Source organism: Hevea brasiliensis, chromosome 8, assembly GCF_030052815.1.
Source record: "Hevea brasiliensis isolate MT/VB/25A 57/8 chromosome 8, ASM3005281v1, whole genome shotgun sequence".
NCBI lineage: Eukaryota > Viridiplantae > Streptophyta > Magnoliopsida > Malpighiales > Euphorbiaceae > Hevea > Hevea brasiliensis.
The window spans coordinates 98,322,073-98,345,232 of NC_079500.1; the positions used below are offsets into that span (position 1 = coordinate 98,322,073).

Below are 23,160 nucleotides of genomic sequence, written 5' to 3' on the forward strand. Positions count from 1 at the left end.
TGTTTTTCTATGTCTTAACTTGTTGCTGTAAAAATTTCAGGCCAATTGACCAAATCTACAGTGAGTTATGGCTAAATGAACAGTTACTATTCATTTGGTCAATTCTGCAGAATTCAGTGCAGGGTATCCGGATTGGGGCCAAGTTTTGGTCCTCTTGCTTTGGTCTTTTGGGCATGGTTTCTTCAGCAAAAATGTGCCATTATAAGCCTAGTTTCATGTCCAATTGGCCAAACTTCAATTGGACTAACACAGCCCAAGTTATGGCAGTGCAAATGGACTGAATTTTCAGTCCCTATGCTGCTGTCCATAGGCAGATTTCACCTTCACTTTACCATCCAATTTTTCAGTTCTAATTAGGGTAAACCTACCTAAAATGGTCACTAATTGACCATTAAAAAGTTCTCTAACCATTTCTTAAGCTAAGTCACAATTTCACCTTTCCAAACCCTAATGTCCAAACCAATTACTCATAAACCTTGATTAACATGCTTAGTTCAATCTCCATGCATATTAATACCTTAACCATGATTTCCAACCACTCTAAGTTTATTAAACAATCAAACTCAAGGTACCCTTAACACATGTGATTTACTTAAATTTCTTAAAATCTCTTAGCTCAAAATGATGTTTTAACTAAAATTAAAAGAATGAGAACAAAAGTGTAGCACTAACCTTGATTGGGCAAAATTTCCAAAGCCCTAAACTTCACTTTCTTCCCTCTTGTTGGCTGCCAAAAACTTCCTTAGGGTGTGTAGATTAATTTTAGTGAAGATGACTTAGGGTTTTGGGGTGAGGTTTGAGAGGTTTGAGAGCTTGAAAATGAAGAAAATGGAGGTTTGGCTATGGAATTTTGAGAGCTACGGGTATGTTTTTGTGGGAGTGGTGGCTGCTGCAAATTTTTGGTGAATTTAGTCTTCATTAGCCTCTTTTATTGTTTATTTAAATGGTTGTTAAATTATAATTGGTGGAGACTTTCACATGACATCATAATGATGTCATATTTGGCATTTTAGTGTATTTTCTTTTTCTTTTCATCACTACTCAATTTCAATTTAATTTCTAGTAATATTTCTTCATATTTTACGTTATATTAATTATTTACTCAACTGGACAAGTCGGCCAAAAATCACCTCGGAAGGCGAAATGACCAAAATGCCCTCGTTTGGCTTAACGGTCAAAATCGTCTGTCTGGAGATTGAAAACTTTTTCTAGGTATTTTCTTGGCATTATAATGCCATGGGAACATCAATTACCCTTCTCTGGAGTACCAAAAATTATTATATAATTTTTTCACAGGTTCTAGGACTCCTCGTTGCGAGAACCGCAACTTCCCTCCGGTTACCCATCGCTTGTGCACCGGCTCGTTTTACTTGGTTGTATTTTACTTCTAAAATTTTTACTAAGTGTTTCTTATTAATATTTGAGTTAATTATGGTTCCTGACTTTAGTTTAAATATTTTTCCGGATGTTCTAGTTGTCCGGGCCGACACCGGTCACCGGAACAGTAGGATGTACGGAGTGGTTATCGGGAGGGTGTTACAACTCTTCCCCTCTAATTTAAATTTCGTCCTCGAAATTTACCTGATGCAAACAGTTGAGGGAACTGTTGCCTCATCGTCTCTTCACTTTCCCAAGTTGCTTCCTCGGTGTTGTGGTGCCTCCAAAGCACTTTCACCAATGGAATCTGCTTGTTCCTCAATTCTTTTACTTCCCGAGCCAGGATCCGTAGAGGTTCTTCTTCATATGTCAAATCCGGCTGTATTTCAATTTCTTCTCTGGAGATGATATGTGAAGGGTCTGAGCGGTATCTTCTGAGCATGGACACGTGGAACACATTGTGGATCTTGTCCAGCTCTGGTGGTAAAGCTAGCCTATAGGCCACTGGACCCACACGTTCAATGACTTCATATGGGCCAATGAACCTAGGGCTTAACTTACCTTTCCTTCCAAACCTCAATACTTTCCTCCATGGTGACACCTTGAGGAACACTTTGTCGCCAATCCCATATTCTATTTCTTTTCTCTTCAGGTCGGCATAAGATTTACATGCATGCGAGGCAACTTTGAGATTGGCTTTGATTGATTTTACCTTCTCCTCAGCCTGTTTCACCAGGTCTGGCCCTACCAGTTTGTCTTCGCCCAATTCATTCCAGCACACTGGAGTTCTACATATTCTCCCATACAGTGCCTCATACGGAGCCATTTGGATACTAGCTTGGTAGCTATTGTTGTATGCAAATTCTGCCAGTGGGAGGTATCTATCCCAACTTCCCTCAAACTCAATGACACAACTCCTCAGCATATCCTCAAGGACCTGGATTACTCTTTCGGATTGCCCATCCGTCTGAGGATGGAAAGCTGTGCTAAAATGGAGTTGTGTACCCAAGGATTCATGCAACTTCTTCCAAAATCTCGATGTAAATCTTGGGTCTCGATCAGATATGATGGAAAGTGGAATTCCATGCAGTCTAACTATCTCACTGATATACAATTCTGCTAACCTCTCTAGTGAGTAGTTAGTCCTAACTGGCAGAAAGTGTGTTGACTTTGTCAATCTATCAACTATCACGCATGCTGCATTATGCTTCTTCCGGGTGATAGGTAGGCCACTTACAAAATCCATGGTGACCCGATCCCATTTCCATTCAGGTATGCGTATAGGCTGTAGCAAACCCGATGGAACTTGATGTTCTGCCTTGACTTGCTGACATGTCAAGCATTTAGTCACATAGTCAGCTATGTCCCTCTTCATGCCAGGCCACCAATACTGAAGCTTCAGATCATGATACATCTTTGTACTTCCTGGGTGCATAGCATATACACTGGTGTGTGCCTCTTTTAGAATGCTAGCCTTTAATTCCCCATCATCTGGTACACACAGTCTTCCTTTGTAATACAGACACCCATTTGCTTTCACCTCAAAGTCAGTTGCTTTTCCTTCTGGGATTTTGCTCATAATGGCCATTAACTTTTCATCTGCCTTTTGCCCATCCAGTATCTGCTGTAGCAGGTTTGGCCTCACTTGCAACTCAGCCAAAATAGCTCCATCTCGAACCAAAGATAGACGGGCATTCAATCATCTCAAGGCTGTTATGGATTTTCTGCTCAAGGCATCAGCAACTACATTTGCCTTCCCAGGGTGGTAGTCAATTACACAATCATAATCCTTCAGGAACTCAATCCATCGCCTCTGTCTAAGTTTGAGCTCCTTCTGAGTTGGCAAATATTTTAGACTCTTGTGGTCTGTGTAAATGTAGCACTTTTCACCATACAAGTAATGCCTCCATATCTTCAGTGCGAAGATAATTGCTGCAAGCTCTAGATCATGGGTAGGGTAGTTTTGTTCATGTGGCCTCAACTGCCTGGAGGCATAGGCGACCACCTTCCCCTCTTGCATCAATACACACCCTAACCCATTATGAGAGGCATCACTGTAGACCACAAAGTCCTTTCTCGACATTTGTGTGTTAACAGCACTCTGCCTCAACATAGCCTTCAACCTCTCAAACTGGTCGACATTTGTCATTCCAGTCAAATCGACATTCTTGTGTAACAACTTGGTCATTGGAGCAGCTATTAGGAAAATCCCTTCACAAATCTTACGTAATACCCAGCTAGCCCAAGAAGCTTCGACCTCGAGTTGTGTTTCGGGAGGCTTCCATTCCATCATCGCTTCTATCTTCTTGGGATCTACCTAATCCCATCGGTGACACTATGTGTCCAAGGAATGCAATCTCATTCACCAAAAGTCACACTTGGACAACTTAGCATACGACTTCTTTTCATGAGGTTTGCGAACAATCCTCAAATGTTCATCATGTTCTTCCCGGTCTTGGAGTACACGAATATCATCAATAAAAACCACTACGAACCGATCCGGTATGGATGGAAGATACGGTTCATAAGGTCCATGAATGCATTTGGTGCATTTGTTAGGCCAAAGGGCATCACCAGAACTCATAATGCCCATACCGGGTCACGAATGCGATCTTGGGCACATCTACATCCTTCACCCTCAGCGATGATACCGATGCGAGATCAATCTTAGAAAATACTCCTGCTCCCTTCAACTGATCAAACAGATCATCAATTCTAGGCAACGGATATTTATTCTTCACAGTCACTTTATTCAACTGCCGATAATCAATACATAGCCTCAAAGTCCCATCCTTCTTTTTCACAAACAGCACTGGAGCTCCCCATGGTGACACACTGGGGCGTATGAACCCCTTATGTAATAACTCTTGCAACTGAGTTTTCAACTCTCTCAATTCAGTGGGTGCCATCCTATAAGGAGCAATGGAAATGGGTGCTGTACCCGGCAGTGTCTCAATAGCAAATTCAACTTCCCTTTCTGGTGGCAAACTAGGCAATTCTTCAGGAAATACCTCTGGGAAGTCTCTCACTGTGGGTATGTCACTCAGGTTTGGCTTAGCCTGCCTAGTATCCACCACATGTGCTAGGTAGGCTTCACAGCCTTTTCTCATCATTCTTCTTGCAACTGTGGCTGAGATGACATTGGACAAGAAGTCTGTCCTTTCCCCCACAACTGTGATCTCATTACCCTCTGAAGTTTTTAGAGAAATTCTCTTCAATTTGCAATCAACTATTGCCTGATGACGTGACAACCAGTCCATTCCCAATATCACGTCAAACTCATGGAAGGGCAACTCAATTAGGTCTGCCAAGAATTCATACCCCTGAATCCTTAACGGGCAACCTTTGTATACTTTGTTCACTACCACACTATGGCCCAATGGATTAGTGACCAGAATGTCTTGGTCACTCTCCCCTACTAGTATCCCCCTTTCTACGGGTAGGTTGATGCAAATGTAGGAATGAGTGGATCCTGGATCCACCAATGCATGCACAGGAGTATTGTAGAGGGAGAACGTACTCGATGACGCCCGGGCATCTTGTTCCTCCCGAGCTCTCAAGGCATAATTTCGCGGTGGTGCATTATCCGCCTCTCTGCGGCTTAGATGCGGGCCTCGAGATGGTCCCACGGCTTGATTTACGGACCTTCTACCCCTTGGTGGTGCAGGAGCAGGTCTATCTGCTTGTGTTGGAGCAGCTGTAGTAGTTCTGCGTGGACAGTTCTTCAACTGATGCTCTGTTGACCCACATCTCAAGCAGGCACCAGTTACTCTCCAACACTCCCCCTTGTGCCATTTAAGGCAGTGTGGACATGCGAGAAGATGTTGGGGCTGGTCCTCGAACCCCATCCTCGGAGAGCTGCCACCGATGGTGTGGGTGACCTCTCCTAGGGGTGAATCGTGGCTGGGCCCCGAGACCACGACCACGACTCGTGGGTGGTGAACTCGTGCGGGAGGACCCTTGAACTTCTTCCCAAATGCAGGCTGAACTAGACCGACCGGTCCCCTCTTCTTTGTCTATCCCTTCAGTGCGCTCACCGATTCTCACTTTTTCCACCTTTATTGCAGCTTCCACTAACTTGGTAATTTCGTGATTCCCAAGGCAATGAGCTGGATCTTGATGTTGTCATTTAGTCCCTCTTCAAATCTCTTGCACCTTTCGACTTCATTAGGGACTATCTCCCTTCCGTAACGGCTTAATCGAACAAACTCCTTCTCATATTCGCCACCGATGTGTTTGTCTCGCCTCAGTTAATAAACTCTCTTCTTCTCTCTTCCGGATATACAAGATCCACATATTTCTTCTTAAATTGAAAGAAAGAAGTCCCAAGTTCTGACTTCCGGCTGCACTTCATCGACACAGTGTCCCACCACTCATATGCATCATCTTGCAAGAAAGAGATGGCGACTTCCGTGTTTTGCTCTGGAGTGCGGTGGAGTTGTTTTAGTACTCTGCTCATTACATTCAATCAATTCTCTACCGCAATGAGTCATCTTCTCTCTTGCCATAGAAGTCCACGACTCCAAACTTCCTTAGCCTTTCCAAGTGTGATTTCTGTGTGGAGCTGGTGGTGGTGGTGGTGCCTTGGCATTACCCGGCCATTTGTTCAAGAAGTCGGCCATTTGTTGGAACATGGCTGTGGAGGTGAGCGTGCTCTGCTCGAGCTGGCAGAGTAGGTTCTCCCCTACCCCGGTCTCTCACTGCACCGTGGAGCATGACTCTCCACTTCCTCCTCAACTGCCCTCTGAGATGAAGGGTCCATATCCTATTCAAAATAAGAAAAACAAACAGATCTGCATTAGTGTCACCTCGACTCTTACAAATGCAATGCATGGTATAGACTCGATCTAGGACCAGAAACGCCTAAACCGTGCTCTGATACCACTAAATGTGACACCCCTTACCCGTACAGATATGCAGTAAGTAATGCCACACGGTGTATCGGCACACTCTAATATTCCTCAATTAATTTATACAATGCTTTTGCATATAATTTATGAAATACAATTTATTTAAACCATTTATCAAAAGTATTATTCATTTAAGGTTCCGAAAATTTTAAAGAAAATCCGGCGGAGTACCGGCTAAAAATGGAGAAAACCGTTCTTCGGAACCTGTTAAAAACACTCCCAATATTTTTATTCCATCATCTCAAACTCCAATATCCAATATCTCAACAATATTTCTCAATAGCAAATTCTCAATAATCTTTTCATTTCTCAACATCCATTTCTCATATACAAGCAATAAATACATGCTCAAATTTTTGCATTCATAGTCATAACTTTCATTATTTATATGAACATCAAAATATATTACATGAGTTCAAATACATATGAAAAAGTAAAAATCTGCTAGAAAATATCAAAATGACAAAATGACACCTAGTGCCCTACCAATGCACTGCAGGTAGTGAGGTGACACAGACATCGAGCGTAATCGGATGGACTCACCGATCACGTGGTCTACTGTGCTCACGATCGGGATCTCCAGTACCTACGCGTGGCAAAAGCAACGCGCTAAGCAATAATGCTTAGTGGTGCAATAATATAATAGAAGAAAATAGCAAGAAAATAAATGTGTATACAATGTGTATGCTTTCTTTGTTTGATCTTGGTATATTCATTAATTCATTAACTTTGTTCACTCTTATTCATTTGGTTGCCCCAAGTAACCTACACTAGACGACTGGACTGGATAACGGGTAACCGCCTTTGGGTATCTAATACCTCGGGCCGTCACACCATCGATCGCATATGCATCACCGGTGTGCAGAGCAGCTACTAAGTCGTAATTAATCTCGTGCACAAGGCCAAGTCTCAATGCAAAGTCGAATGGCTAAAAGCCATGAAATCACAGAATGGCATTTTTGCCATGTGCGATCGCTAATCGAACCCTATTGGCATGCCAAACTATCCAAACCAATCTTGTTAGGTATACTAGGGCATTTGGAACTTTTAAATTCTTCGATTTGTGAATTTCAAATTTTTGGTGTCACTATTCATCATTGGTCAACAAAAATGTTGACTTTTGGATAGAAAATATGTACATTGACTTTGGCACTCCCAATATACCACATTTGGTGTTTAAAACTTGTTGGCATTAAGTGTTAATACCATTTCAAAGTGTAAACCCACACAAGCAAAATTTTCAGTTTTGGTGAGTTAACTTCACTGTTCCATTGGACACTGTTACTGTTGGAATTTGAAGAAATGTAAAACATGAAAGTTGTTCCTTATTTTTTCTAGTTGAATTTCCTTTTTTGAATCACTCCATTTGGAGTTTTGTAGCTCCAGATATGGCCCAAAAACCCAAGCTAGCCGGATTGCCAAATCTGCAGATTTACCATATCTACAGTGCATGAACAGTAACTAGAGTCACTTGGTTGGACGGGTTCTGGCCATAATTTGGGGTAGGTTCCTTCATGAAAGTTGTTTGTCTATGTCTTAACTTGTTGCTGTAAAGATTTCAGGCCAATTGACCAAATCTACAGTGAGTTATGGCCAAATGAACAGTTACTGTTCATTTGGTCAATTCTGCAGAATTCAGTGCAGGGTATCCGGATTGGGGTCAAGTTTTGGTCCTCTTGATTTGGTCTTTTGGGCATGGTTTCTTCAGAAAAAATGTGCCATTATAAGCCTAGTTTCATGTCCAATTGGCCAAACTTCAATTGGACTAACACAGCCCAAGTTATGGCAGTGCAAATGGACTGAATTTTTAGTCCCTATGCTGCTGTCCATAGGCAGATTTCACCTTCACTTTACCATCCAATTTTTCAGTTCTAATTAGGGTCAACCTACCTAAAATGGTCACTAATTGACCATTAAAAAGTTCTCTAACCATTTCCTAAGCTAAGTCACAATTTCACCTTTCCAAACCCTAATGTCCAAACCAATTACTCATAAACCTTGATTAACATACTTAGTTCAATCTCCATGCATATTAATACCTTAACCATGATTTCCAACCACTCTAAGTTTATTAAACAATCAAACTCAATCTCCCATAGGGCTGCCGAAAATTGAAGGTACCCTTAACACATGTGATTTACTTAAATTTCTTAAAATCTCTTAGCTCAAAATGATGTTTTAACTAAAATTAAAAGAATGAGAAAAAAAGTGTAGCACTAACCTTGATTGGGCAAAATTTCCAAAGCCCTAAAATTCACTTTCTTCCCTCTTGTTGGCTGCCAAAAACTTCCTTAGGGTGTGTAGATTAATTTTAGTGAAGATGACTTAGGGTTTTGGGGTGAGGTTTAAGAGGTTTTAGAGCTTGAAAATGAAGAAAATGGAGGTTTGGCTATGGAATTTTGAGAGCTACGGGTATGTTTTTGTGGGAGTGGTGGCTGCTGCAAATTTTTGGTGAATTTAGTCTTCATTAGCCTCTTTTATTGTTTATTTAAATGGTTGTTAAATTATAATTGGTGGAGACTTTCACATGACATCATAATGATGTCATATTTGGCATTTTAGTGTATTTTCTTTTTCTTTTCATCACTACTTAATTTCAATTTAATTTCTAGTAATACTTCTTCATATTTTACGTTATATTAATTATTTACTCAACTGAACAAGTCGGCCAAAAATCACATCGGAAGGCGAAATGACCAAAATGCCCTCCGTTTGGCTTAACGGGTCAAAATCGTCTGTACCGATTGAAAAATTTTTCTAGATATTTTCTTGGCATTCTAATGCCATGGGAACCTCAATTACCCTTCTCTGGAGTCCCAAAAATTATTTTATAATTTTTTCCCCGGGTCTAGGGCTCCTCGTTGCGAGAACTGCAACTTCCCTCCGGTTACCCATCGCTTGTGCACCGGCTCGTTTTACTTGGTTGTATTTTACTTCTAAAATTTTTACTAAGTGTTTCTTATTAATATTTGAGTTAATTATGGTTCCTGACTTTAGTTTAAATATTTTTCTGGACGTTCTAGCTGTCCGGGCCGACACCGGTCACCGGAACAGTAGGATGTACGGAGTGGTTATCGGGAGGGTGTTACATCTACTAACTTTAAATTAATTTTTCATCAACATTAATTCATATTTTATATCATAATAATTATTTACTCAACTGGACAAGTCAGCCAAAAATCGTCTCTGAAGGCAAAATGACCAAAATGCCATCTGTTTGGCTTAACGGGTCAAAATTGTCTGTACTGATTAAAATTTTTTTTAAATATTTTCTTGGCATTCTAATGCCATAGGAACCTCAATGACCCTTCTCTGGAGTCCCAAAAATTATTTTATGAATTTTTCCCCGGGTCTAGGGCTCCTAGTTGCGAGAACCGCAACTTCCCTCTGGTTACCCATCGCTTGGGCACTGGCTCATTTGACTTGGTTGTATTTTATTTCTAAAATTTTTACTAAACTTTTCTTATTAATATTTGAGTTAATTATGGTTCCTGACTTTAGTTTCAATATTTTTCCGGACGTTCTAGCTGTCCGGACCGACACCGGTTACCGGAACAGTAGAATGTACGGAGTTGCTACCGGGAGGGTGTTACAAATTGGGTCTAACTTTCTTCATATGAAATGTTCTACTATGTCTTAGGTTTCCATCGGTTCAAGAATTGCCTAAATCCGAATTTTCTAGAGAGAGTTATAGCCATTGGAACTTTACTGCTCAATGGCAATTTTGCAGAGTTGCAGGTACAGTAGTTTAACTTTGCTCAATGATTTTGAATGGGTTAATGGCATAATTTGGGTTAGTGTTCTTCATGAAAGTTTTAGATCTATATCTTATCTAATTACGGTTAAAATTTCAGGTCAATTTGACTTACCTAGCTTGAGTTATGACCAAATGAACAGCTGTTCATTTGGTCAGTTTGGTGCAGTGGCAGCTTGCTCTCATTTCACTTTGGTTAATTGTTTCACTAAGTTTTGATCAGTTTTTGGCCATGGTTCCTTATGAAAATTGTGCCCTTTTATGTCTATTTTCATCCCCAATTGGTGGCATATCAATTGGGCTTGTAAAATTCCCGTTTTGGTCCTTCAAAGTAGGTTTGGTCATGCTGCCAGCAGCATGACCATTTACCTCCGAATTTAACTTAATTTCCTATCATTCCCACACAACTTATTTAGTCATAATTGACCATTATTTCACTTCACAATAGGTCAAACATGCCATTTATGCATTTCTCCAAAATTTTGGTTCACAAACCCTAACATTCAAACCCTAACTCTTCCATCTCATGCATTTAATCACAAGTAGTGCACTTAGTCTTAACCATTCAACTAATCAAAGCTTTTAAACTCATTCTAATGCATCAAACCATTCAATTTAATACTCCCCTCAACCAGGCTGAATTTCAGTTTGGTCCTTCTCCCATGTTTTTATTTCATTTCATAAATTCTAAGCTCATGTCAACCATTGCATATGCATTTAAAGAAGTAAAATAACAAGTTAACACACTAACCTTTCTTAAATCTTCAAAACCCTAACTTTTGCTTGTAATCTCCTTCTTAAGTAGCAATAACAAGCTTTAGTAGAGTTTTTAGGGGAGTTATGAGAATTGAGTGGAAGAATTAAAGCTTGTATGCAAGCTTTAATGGTGGCTTTTCATGGAGATGAGAGGGAGAAGGGGGCGGCAAGATGGGAAGGAAGAAGAAGACAATTTCAATTTTTTTTTTCTTTTTGTTTTCTTTTATGTTTATCCCTTTTTGAAGACCAAAAATCCCAAATTAATAAAATAAATTAATTAATCCTTTATGACATCATGCATGATGTCATCACCTTTTTACTTTTTGATTTTTCTTTCTTTTTTTTTTCTTTTTTTCTATCAATTCTTTAATTTAATTCTCGATTCCGAAATTTTCTTTTCTCCGATTTTATTTGACAGTTAGGTCAGGAGTCAGCTCTCGGGGTCAATTGACCAAATTGCCCCTCGCCGGTTCATCCCGGTTTGCAATTAATTCCATATTTCTTCTGGCTCCCTGACCTAATTATTTGACTGACTTAACAGTTCTTTTTCGTGATTTTCTCTTTTCCACTGTGTTTATAAGGGTCCTAAGGACTGCAGCGTCACTTTTTACGGTTTGAAATTTGAGTTTAAATCGACTTCGCAGTCGTTCCCGAGAAGGTCACCCATCGCTGTGACTCTCGGCTCATTTAACTTCTTATGTTCTGTTTTTCTTATTCATACTTAACTAATTGGCAATTACTAATTATTTATGTTTATGGCTTCTTTAGTTGTCTTAAGTATGGTTCTAATCCCCTTAATTGTCCGGACCGACTCCGGTCGCCAGAACAGTGAAATATACCAAGCTATACAAATAGTGGTGTTACAAGCTACATACTACCCAATAGTACACAAGAATAAGAATAGTTGCAAACGGCATCTGTTTTGGTACAGTTATGATAAGATAAAGTTTTCTTATTAGAAAGGAGTTTGAAAATCCTAACCTGGGATTTAAAACTCTAAAGATAGAATATTGCAAGGTTATAGTTCAGTACAAAAGAAAATAATGATTACACATTAGTGCAAAATAAGCTATAGAATATCGATAAAAAGAAAGAAATAAATAGAACAGTAAGAAATCAGAAAAAGACTATATGAGAATTTGCCACCAGGGCAAACAACTTACTTAAGACGCGTAATGATATCCCGAACTATTTTATCAAGAAGGAAATAAGTTAAACAAAAGCAAACAAGATAATGCAAAATAGCACATAGGCCTTGGTTATAAATGGAGATAGTAAGATAATGGTTATGGACCTATGGCCAAGAAAGAGATAAGCAGTTTATAAATGACCAACAAGGTCATTTAAGAAAAAAAGACTATAAAGGAAAATAATTGTTAAAACAACAACAAGAAAAGACTAAAATATTCTAAACTAAACTGAAGGCTGCATCAAATAATCAAGAGATTTGATAAGAAAAGAGTAAAACTAAGTTCTCACCCATAGGACCATACGAGGTTCTAGAAAGAGTGGATCCACTAGCACACAGATTTGCTTACCTCTAAAATTGAAATGAATTTGAATCTAACTTATGACAGAAGCTCATAAGAAACTTGGCACACGATGTGAGCAATCGATGAGTAAATAGTATAGGTTAAAGTGTTGTGGAACCATCATTCAGGCTAGGAAGCTAATAAGGTGTCACACCTTACCTCTCTGTAAGGCATAACATGATCCCGTAGAATACCTAATGAACTACCGCACTTCACCTACCGATAACTCATTAAGTACCCTACAAGGGATTTTAAAACAATTTTCTTATTTTTGATAAGTGGTGAGCATTTTTTAATAAGTATTTAAAACATGTAATTAAGTTGAAAGCTAGTTGGAAATTTTGGCCCATTTTATTTTTTCGCAAATTTTATAAAAATTTTGACAGAGTTTCCTCTGTATTTTGAGAAAACAGTTCTTCAAATACCTGTAAAAAGCACTTCTAAAATTTTTTCTCAACAACTGCTTCAATTTCATATTCAATCTCAATCAATTTCTCAAATTCACAAGTTCAATAATTCTCAAAATACTGTCAATCAATCTCATTCATATTTCATTAGAAACAAAACAATTTAGATACATCATTGCAAAATTTACATTAAGAGAATTTCAAACTACAATAAATATTACAACTTTATACAAACTTTGTACAAGCTGCTCAAGACCGATTTTACATGTCCATACAATTACGTGCAATACATACATCAAAATGAATATTTACAGTCAGGGTATAAATTATACCCGATAACCTCTAGCAGGTAACTCCCCTGTCCTCAGCAGCTCAATCTGCTGCTCCTCTAGTCTCTATATCTGCGACAGCATACAAAGCTATCGCTGAGTGGTTAACTCAGTGGTGCACAAACTAATAGTTTAAAACTTAATACAATTTATGTTTGACAATTCATAACAAATAGAATTTTAAAATTTCTAAATTCTTCAAAATCCATGACCTTCAGAAATCAACATTTTCATTCATGCAAATTATTCATTTGAATAACATTTTGATCAAATAGTAACTATTTATTTATATTTCTTTTAAATTCAGAAACAATACAAAAATTTTTGAATCACTGACAAATTATTTATTTCAATCACAATTTATCAAATCATGCATAGTTTAAAGGGCGTTGCCAACAATACACACAGTCGAACCCATGACCCAAAATTCGAATAGATGCCGTGTTGTGCACCACGACATTTCACATTCTCCCAATAACCGAGGCTAAAAGGGAGAAAGAAAGACTAGCTAGTATATATGAGTACTCATTCACATCATTCCCCAACTGGCAAGCCAGAGAGGAAGAAACTCGCCCATCAAGTGGAGGAGTTATCTCACTAGACAAGCTAATGAGAATTCACAACATATTTTGTCATGTCAACTGTGGTTTCAAATCATATTCAAAACAATTTCTATTTACAAAGTGTTTACAAATCATCATAAATCCATGCTCAAGGTTGGCAACACATCAAACTTAAAATTTACAATCCTCAAAACAATGCAATAAATCCTTAAATGCATAAGAAAATTTATATTCAAATTATACAATTTCATTCAATAAGTTAAAATTCTCAACACAACAAAAATCATAAATCATACAATAAATTTATTTCAAATCAATTTGGAATTGAAAAATAACAAAAGAGTTAGTTGTGCACAAACCTCAAACGAGTCGTCCCTTAGCTTCGACTCGGTTCCTTGGGTTCCTTCCCGATATTCTTTTCAATTGAAACACACAATTTTACAATGTTTCAGTACTAGAACTTAACATAAATCCAAAATAAATTTAGCTTCACAATTACTTAGCTCTAACGTGCTAAATTCGATGTTCTTGAAATTTTGTGCTTTGGGTTACTATTCACTACACTATTCAAGTCAAATTATTGACTTTTTAAGGCTTAATAGGTATGGGAACTCCCACTTCACCCACATACCACATTTTGGTTATTAAACTTGTTGGTTTTGATCATTTTCTCAAAGCTTAGGTCATTTTGGCAAAATTGCCAATTTTCGGTTTTGGTGCTCCAAAGTTGTACTGTTCCATTGGTTGATCTACTGTTGGAATTTGACAAAACTTCCTTCATAGAAAATGTTCTTTATTGTCTTAAGTGTATTCTCATTTTTGGATCACCTCAATCGGAGTTTTGTAGCTCAAGTTATGGCCAAAATACAATTACTGTTCACGTGCAGTGTTCATACTGGTATTCTGGTTCTGGCAGATTTTTGATCCAACTTTGTTCAGTAATTTGATCAAGTTAAGTTCATAATTTGGTCTAACTTTCTTCATATGAAATATTCTACTATGTCTTAGGTTTCCATCGGTTCAAGAATCGCCTAAATCGGAGTTTTCTAGAGAGAGTTATAGCCATTGGAACTTTACTGCTCAATGGCAATTCTGCAGAGTTGTAGGTTCAATAACTCAACTTTTCTCAATAATTTGACTAGGTTAATGGCATAATTTGGGGTGATGTTCTTCATGAAAGTTTTAGATCTATATCTTATCTAATCTCTGGTAAAATTTCAGGTCAATTTGACCTGTCTAGCTTGAATTATGACTAAATGAACAGTTACTGTTCATTTGGTCAGTTTGGTGCAGTGGCAGCTTGCTCTCATTTCATTTTGGTCAATTGTTTCACTAAGTTTTGGTCAGTTTTTGGGCATGGTTCCTTAATGAAAATTGTGCCATTTTATGTCTATTTTCATCCCCAATTGGTGGCATATCAATTGGACTTGTAAAATTTGAGTTTTGGTCCTTCAAAGTTGGCTTGGTCATGCTGCCAGCAGCATGACCATATACCCTCCGAATTTGGCTTCACTTCCAACAATTCAAACACAACTCATTTGGTCACAATTGACCATTTTTCACTTCACAATAGGTCAAACATGCCATTTACTCATTTCTTACATTTTTGGTTCACAAACCCTAAGTGGCCAAAACCCTAACTCACTAATTTTGTTGCATTTAACCAATTCAATGCCTATATACATGCTTCTTTAACTCTATCAAGCTCATATACACCTTTAAGTCCATCAAATTCTTGCACACACATCAAAACCCTAGCTAGATGAGTTTTGCTTTAATCCTCCAACAATTAATTTCTTTTCATTTTAAGCATAATTCTAAGTAATTGAACTATAAACACAATTAATTCAACTAGAAATTTCAAGTTTAGCTTACTAACCTTTCTTTTTTTTTTTTTTGTTAAATTTCTCCCTCTTCAAATCTTCTTTCTTTCCTCTTCTTTTTTGTTGTCAATATGCTTGTCAAGATCCAAGAACAATATTTACTTAAAGGAGTTAGGGAGTTTATAAAATAAAAATCAAGCTTTGAAAGCTTGAAATGAGTGTTAATGGTGGAAAAGAAATGAGAGAATTGAGAAAGAAGAGGGGTGACGGGAAAAGAAGAAAAAGAAGAAGTAAAAATGTGTTTTTTTTTTTTTTTATTTTGGATATTTATCTCTTAGGAAGACCATAATTCTAATTAAATAAATTTTTAATTAAAATACTTATGGCATCATGCATGTGTCACCACATGATGTCATTACCTTTTTAACTTTTTCATTTTTCTTTTTTTTTCTTTTTATTTTTCTATTAATTCTTTAATTTAATTTTCGATTCTGAAATTTTCTTTTCTCTGATTTTATTTGACAGTTAGGTCAGGAGTCAGCTCTCTGGATCAATTGACCAAATTGCCCTTCACCGGTTCAACCCGGTTTGCAAATAATTTCATATTTCTTTCGGTTCCCTGACCTAATTATTTGACTGACTTAACAGTTCTTTTTCATGATTTTCTCTTTTCCACTGTGTCCATAAGGGTCCTAAGGACTGCAGCGTCACTTTTTACGATTCGAAATTTGAGTTTAAAATGACTTCGCAGTCGTTCCCGAGGAGGTCACTCATCGCTGTGACTCTCGGCTCGTTTAACCTCTTATGTTCTTTTTTTCTTATTTATAGTTAACTAATTAAACATTACTAATTATTTGTGTTTATGGCTTCTCTAGTTGTCTTAAGTATGGTTTTAATCCCCTTAATTGTCCGGACCGACTCCGGTCACCGGAACAGTGAAATATACCAGGCTATACAAATAGGGGTGTTACATAAGGAGCGTGAATAGGACATGAGGAGACAGCACCCACAACTGTTCAGAGACTAATACCAGGTAAAATTTCAAGGACGAAATTATTTTAAGGGGGAGAGAATTGTAACACCCCTATTTGCATAGCCTGGTATATTTCACTATTCCGGTGACCGGAGTCGGTCCGGACAATAAAGGGGATTAGAACCACACTTAAGACAACAAGAGAAGCCATAAATACAAATAATTAGTAATTGTTAATTAGTTGAGTATAAATAAGAAAAATGGAACACAAGAAGTTAAATGAGTCGAGAGTCACAGCGATGGGTGACCTTCTCGGGAATGACTACGAAGTCGATTTAAACTCAAATTTTGAACCGTAAAATGTGACGCCGCGGTCCTTAGGACCCTTATAAACACAGTGGAAAAGAGAAAATCACGAAAAAGAACTGTTAAGCCAGTCAAATAATTAGGTCAGGGAGCCGGAAGAAATACCGAATTATTTGCAAACCGGGATGAACCGGCGATGGGCAATTTGGTCAATTGATCCCGAGAGCTGACTCCTGACCTAACTATCAAATAAAATCGGAGAAAAGAAAATTTCGGGATCGAGAATTAAATTAAAGAACTAATAGAAAAATAAAAAAAAGAGAGGAAAATCAAAAAGTAAAAAGGTGATGACATCATGCATGACCTCATGCATGATGCCATAACTAAATTAATTAATTTGATTAATTAAATGGATTTTTGAGTCTTCCATAAGCATAAAAACAAAAGAAAAGAAAAGAAAAAAAAAAAGAGAAAAGCCTCATCTTCCTCCCATTTACGTTTCTCTCTCCCTCACCATTGTAAACCTCCATTAAAGCTTGCTTCAAGCTTTGAAACCACCATTAAACCCCAAATCCTCCCATACTTGCTTTACGAAAACTTGATTTAATCACTTGAGAGGAAGATTGGTCATCAAAGAATTGAAGAAAATTGAGAGGAAGTGAAAGTTCAAAGACACCTGACAAGATAAGTAATGCAAACTTCAAGTTTTTAGTTTAATTAGTGTATGTATAGCATCAAGAGCATAGAAATAAACTTAAAATAAAATATATATATATATATATATATATATATATATATATATATATATATATGTGTGTGTGTGTGTGAGGGACTAAATTGAAATTCGTCCAGCCTTTGTAAGGGTAAGAATTGCATGAATTTGATTGAATAAAATATGTTAGAAAGCTTGAATGAGTTGAGGAATTGTGTTTGTATGGTTGGAATTAGTAAAATGTAACAAATTAAGTGAGTTAGGGTTTTGGAATTTAGGGTTTATGAACCAAAAATTTGGAGAAATGAGTAAATGATGTGTTTGACCTATTGTGAAGAGAAAAATGGTCAATAATGACCAAAGGAGACGTGTGGGAATTGTTGGAATGGAAGTCAAATTCGTAGGGTAAATGGTCATGCTAATGGCAGCATGACCAAACCAACTTTGAAGGACCAAAACAGAAATTTTACAAGTCCAATTGATATGCCACCAATTGGGGATGAAAATAGACATAAAATGACACAATTTTCATTTAGGAACCATGCCCAAAAAGTGACCAAAACTTGGTGAACCAATTAACCAAAGTTGAATAAGAGCAGGCTGCCACTGCACAAATTGACCAAATGAACAGTGTTTGTTCATTTGGTCATAACTCGATCTAGACAGGTCAAATTGACCTGAAATTTTGCCAATGGTTAGATGAGATACAAACCTAAAACTTTCATGAAGAACACAAACCCAAATTATGCCATTAACCCATTCAAATTATTGAGCAAAGTTGAGTTACTAAACCTGCAAAACTGCAGAATTGCCATTTGAGCAGTAATGTTTGAATGGCTATAACTCTCTCTAGAAAACTCTGATTTAGGTGATTCTTGAACCGATGGAAACCTAAGACATCGTAGAACATTTCGTATGAAGGAAATTAGACCAAATTATGGACTTAACTTGATCAAATTACTAAACGAAGTTGGATAAAAAATCTGCCAGAACCAAAATTGCAGCATGAACAGTGCATGTGAACAGTAATTGTATTTAAGCTATAACTTGAGATACAAAACTCCAATTGGGGTGATCCAAAAATAAAAATAAACTTAAAACAATAAGGAACATTTTCTATGAAGGAAGTTTTGTCAAATTCCAACAGTAGATAGACCAATGGAATAGTGCAACTAGGAGCACCAAAACTGAAAATTTGACAATTTGGCCAAAAGGATTTAAGTTTTGAGAAAATGACCAAAACCAACAAATTTAATGACCAAAATGTGGTATGTGGGTGAAGTTGGAGTTCCCATACCTATTAAGCCTTAGAAAGTCAATAATTTGACTTGAATAGTATAGTGAATAGTAACCCGAAACACAAAATTTCAAGAACGTCGAGTTTAGCATGTTAGAGCTAGGTAAAAATGAGGCTAAATTTATTGTGGATTTATGTTAAGTTCTAGTACTAAAACATTGTAAAATTGTGTGTTTCAGTTGAAAAGAATACCGGGAAAGAACCTGAGGAATCGAGTCAAGGCCGATAGGCGACTCGCATCAGGTTTATGCACAAAAATTTTTAAATTATAGTTTTCATAATGGAAATTGATTTGTTATACATTGTGAATATGTTTTATTCATTATGAATTTTGAAAATGTTGTGTTGCCTATTTTACAATGGAAATTTGAAATGAAAATTATTTATTGATTTGTAAGGAATATTTGAACAATATGGTTTTAAATTTAGTTATGGCTTTGGAATTTTATTTGAGAATTTGTGTGTTGCCTACTGTGGAAATGGAGATTTGAAATGAAGCTTGTTTAATTGTTGCATCAATTATAATTGAACATCACATTTTTAAATCGTTTTAATTCACACTTGGCATGGCAATATTAATATGTTCCTCATCCACTTGTGGGGTGAGTTTGATATTTGATCAATTTCCTCCCTCTCTAGCTTCCCAGTCTGAGGGGCGAGTTTGGATGAGTACTCATCAGCTAGCTAGCCACCTCCCTCATTGATTTCGATTAGTGAGGGTGTTTGCCTTGTCGTGATGTACACACTGCATGTTCGGAAACTTTGCTTATGGCCTAAGTTGTGTTAATGTTTGGCAACACTATGTTTATTAAATTGTTTGATTAAGTTTTGCTATATTAAGTTTTGAAAATTATGATTTGTTATAAATGTGATTTGAGAAAAAATTTGTGAAAAGCGATTATGAGATTTTTGAATGATGATTTGTTCATAAATGTTTTATATTTTGCATTTTATGCTTTATTGTGCACCACTGAGTATTTATATACTCAGCGATAGCTTTAACTTGCTGTCACAGACAGAGAAAAGGACATAGCAGTAGAGTGAGTTGCTACAGTCAGAGAGGAGCACGGTTGAAGAATTTCTGTACGGGTATTGTCTATACCCTGGTAGTTTAGTTTGATGTAAATATGATAGTATGCATATGTATCTCTGTAGTTTGAGCAGTTGTACAGATAAAATTGTAATAATATTATTTTTGAGATTTTGTGTTTGTAAATTTAATAGTGAATGTAAATTAAATATTTAAAATGCAATGTGCATGAGTTTATGAAATGTTTTGAGTTATTAATTTTTTATTTGAAATTTGGATTTTGAGTTGAAGTGTTGCCATTGTTGTTGATTTGAAGTTTGGTGGTTGCAAATGAAGTTGTGATTGAGAAAAATATTGGGAGTGTTTTTATTTTCAGGTTTTGAAGAACTGTTTTCTCAAAATACAGACGGCACTCTGCCGAAATTTTTGTAAAAATTGCGGAAATCTTAAATATCCAAAAATTTGATTTATGTTTGGACTTTAAATAAAGGTTTTTAATATTTGAAAAAAATTTTACCCACCAATTCCAAAATGAACGAAAATTGTTTTAAAATCCCTTGTAGTATATTTAATGGGTTACCGGTAGGTGAAGTACGGTAATTTATTAGGTGTACTACGGGAACATGTTACATCTTACAAGGAGTAGGGTGTGACACCTCTAGCTCTTCATACATGTTAATGATGAGTGCTTGGGATTGTCGCATCTCGTTGTTGACGACGAATAGATTAGGGTCTGATATGTCGCTAACTTGGCAAAAACGTAATGGAAGATCTCTATGATGCATGCATTTTATATCATCATTTAGGTATAATTTTTGCACATAATTTACCCTTGTTTATAGTAATTACTGTAGATATTAGTATATATTTAGTTAATTTCGCCTTTTTACACTTCTTAGTTTAATTTTTGGAATTTATTTGTCTTATAGGTTAAATTTGGAGAATTTTGGTGTATTTTGATTAGAGCAGCCATTTGGAAGAAATTAGAGTTGAATTGCAAAATTTTGAAGTTGAGTTAAAGAAACTGAAAGTTTCACAACCTGCGACACAATCAATTTTGGTTGTGTCATAGTTTGTGTTCACTAGGTGTAATTTGGGTAGAAAGTTTCACAACTTGTGGCATAATCGATTTTGGTTGTGTCGTAGCTTGTGTTCACTGGGCGCAATTTGGGCAGAAAGTTTCATAACTTCTGGCATAACTTGCATGCATGTGTTCTAACTTGTGTTGCTTTTCTTTTATTTGAAACATTTGCTTATTCAGTATTTTTTTTTAGTTGCTTCTAAGTACATTTTTTTTTAATTTTGAATCCTTAATGCTTTGTTTACTTGCTTTTGATATGCTACTTTGGGAATTTCACTTGATGAGTGGATATCTCATGGTTATATTTTTTAGCTTAACCTCCCTATTTCAACTTTTGAGTTTAATTGCTTTAATGGATTCCATTCCCCTGTTTCTTTTGCAATGAGTGCAGCAGCTGTCCATGTCACACCTTACCCCTCTATAAGGCATAACATGATCCCGTAGTATACCTAATGACTTACCGAACTTCACCTACCGATAACCCATTAAGTACACTACAATGGATTTTAAAACCATTTTCTTATTTTTTGAAAGTGGTGAGCATTTTTTGTAGGAACTAAAAACATTTCATTTAAGTTGAAAAGTTATGTAAAATTTTTGACCAATTTTATTTTTTCGTAAATTCTGGAAAAATTTCGGCAGAGTGCTGGCAGTATTTGCAAAAATAAAAAATTTTTACCTGTAGAAAATACTTCCAATAATGATACACTTCACCAAAACTCTCAACCACCAAATCACTCAATCAATACAATCCATCCAATCTCTACAGTTCATAACATTTTCAAAACAGTTAAATAAATTCATTCCCATTGCATTCAAAATATTTGATTACATTCATAAATTAGTTCACAGACATAAAAAGCCAAAAGACAATATGATTACATATTAACTGTACAATTGCTCAGTTACAAAAGTACATATGACTACAAAATTATTTACATAAACTAATTACAAGGGTATAATTAAATACCCGTACAAAAGTATTTGAGTAGTCCCCAAAATCAGCAGCTCACTTTGCTGCTTTTTCCTTGCCTCTATCTGCGATAGCAAAAGAAGCTATCACTGAGTATAAAAATACTCAATGGTGCACAATAAAGTATAAAATGCATAATATAAAACATTTGTTATCAATTCATAGTTCAAATATTTCACAATCACATTTCAATTTTCAAATCACTTTTATAACAAATCACAATTTAAATATTTCATAATTTTCAAAGCTTAATATAACACAAATTTGATTAAATAATTTAATAAACACAGTGTTGCTAATCAATAACACAACTTAAGCCATGACACAAAATTTCCAAACATGCCGTGTTGTACACCACGACAAGGCAAACTTACCCCACTGATCTAAATCAATGAGGGAGGTGGCTAGCTAGCTAATGAGTACTCATCCAAACTCACCTCAGACTGGCAAGCCAGAGAGGGAGGAAAATGATCAAATATTAAACTCAATCCCACAAGTGGAGGAGGAACATAGTAAGGGACTGCCATGCCAAGTGTGAATCAAAAACAATTTCAAAATCATATTATTCAACATTTTATGCAAAACATTAATCAATTTTCATTTCAAATTTCCATTTATAAAGTAGGCAACATGTTGGGCGTATCAGCAAGTATGCGGGTTGTCTCAAGTAATAGAGTGATGAGTTAAGTATTGTTCTCACGAGGATTTGCCGTTTGAGTACCAAACTATGAATGAAGTGATTATTTTGGCTAATGATTGATGAATAAATGGTAAATATAAATGAGCAAAGTAAATTGATTAATCTAATTGGAATGGGTAAAGAGCAAACAAATAAATTCTAATTCTAGTTTGCAACTAAACTAAATTAATAATGGGTAATTTAAATCAAAGTCTAATTATGTTAAAAGTGATTCCAGAGTTGGGGGTTTATGCATAAATTAATTGGGATTTGTCTTGGGTATTCCAATTTTTAGGAAAAAATAGAGTTTGAAAGTGATTGATTCTAAATTCCTTTGATATCTTTTTCAAGCAAACGAAAGTGTATTCTAAAATAACCAAACCTACTTTCGTATGTTATTTGATTACTTTAAAACCCATTAAGTTTTGTAACCAATCATTAATTCCTCTTAAAATCCTAGTTTATTTCTAAATCTAGGTAATTTTAAGTTCCAATCCTTGATTATCTATCAATGACTTTCACCTGTCGGTCCTTCAATCAAAGATTAACACAATACCCAATGGGTACCAACATTAGGCAAGTAAATCAAGCACACAAGGAAGGAATAAAAAATCATATTTATATAAAATATGGAAATAATCAGTCCAAATCTACAAAT

At 36.4% G+C, this 23,160-nt stretch overlaps 1 pseudogene; it reads right to left on the minus strand.

The window, feature by feature from the left end:
* The window catches only part of LOC131182172 (7-deoxyloganetic acid glucosyltransferase-like), a 137,279-nt pseudogene that overhangs the window by 62,448 nt on the left and 51,671 nt on the right, over positions 1-23,160 (minus strand).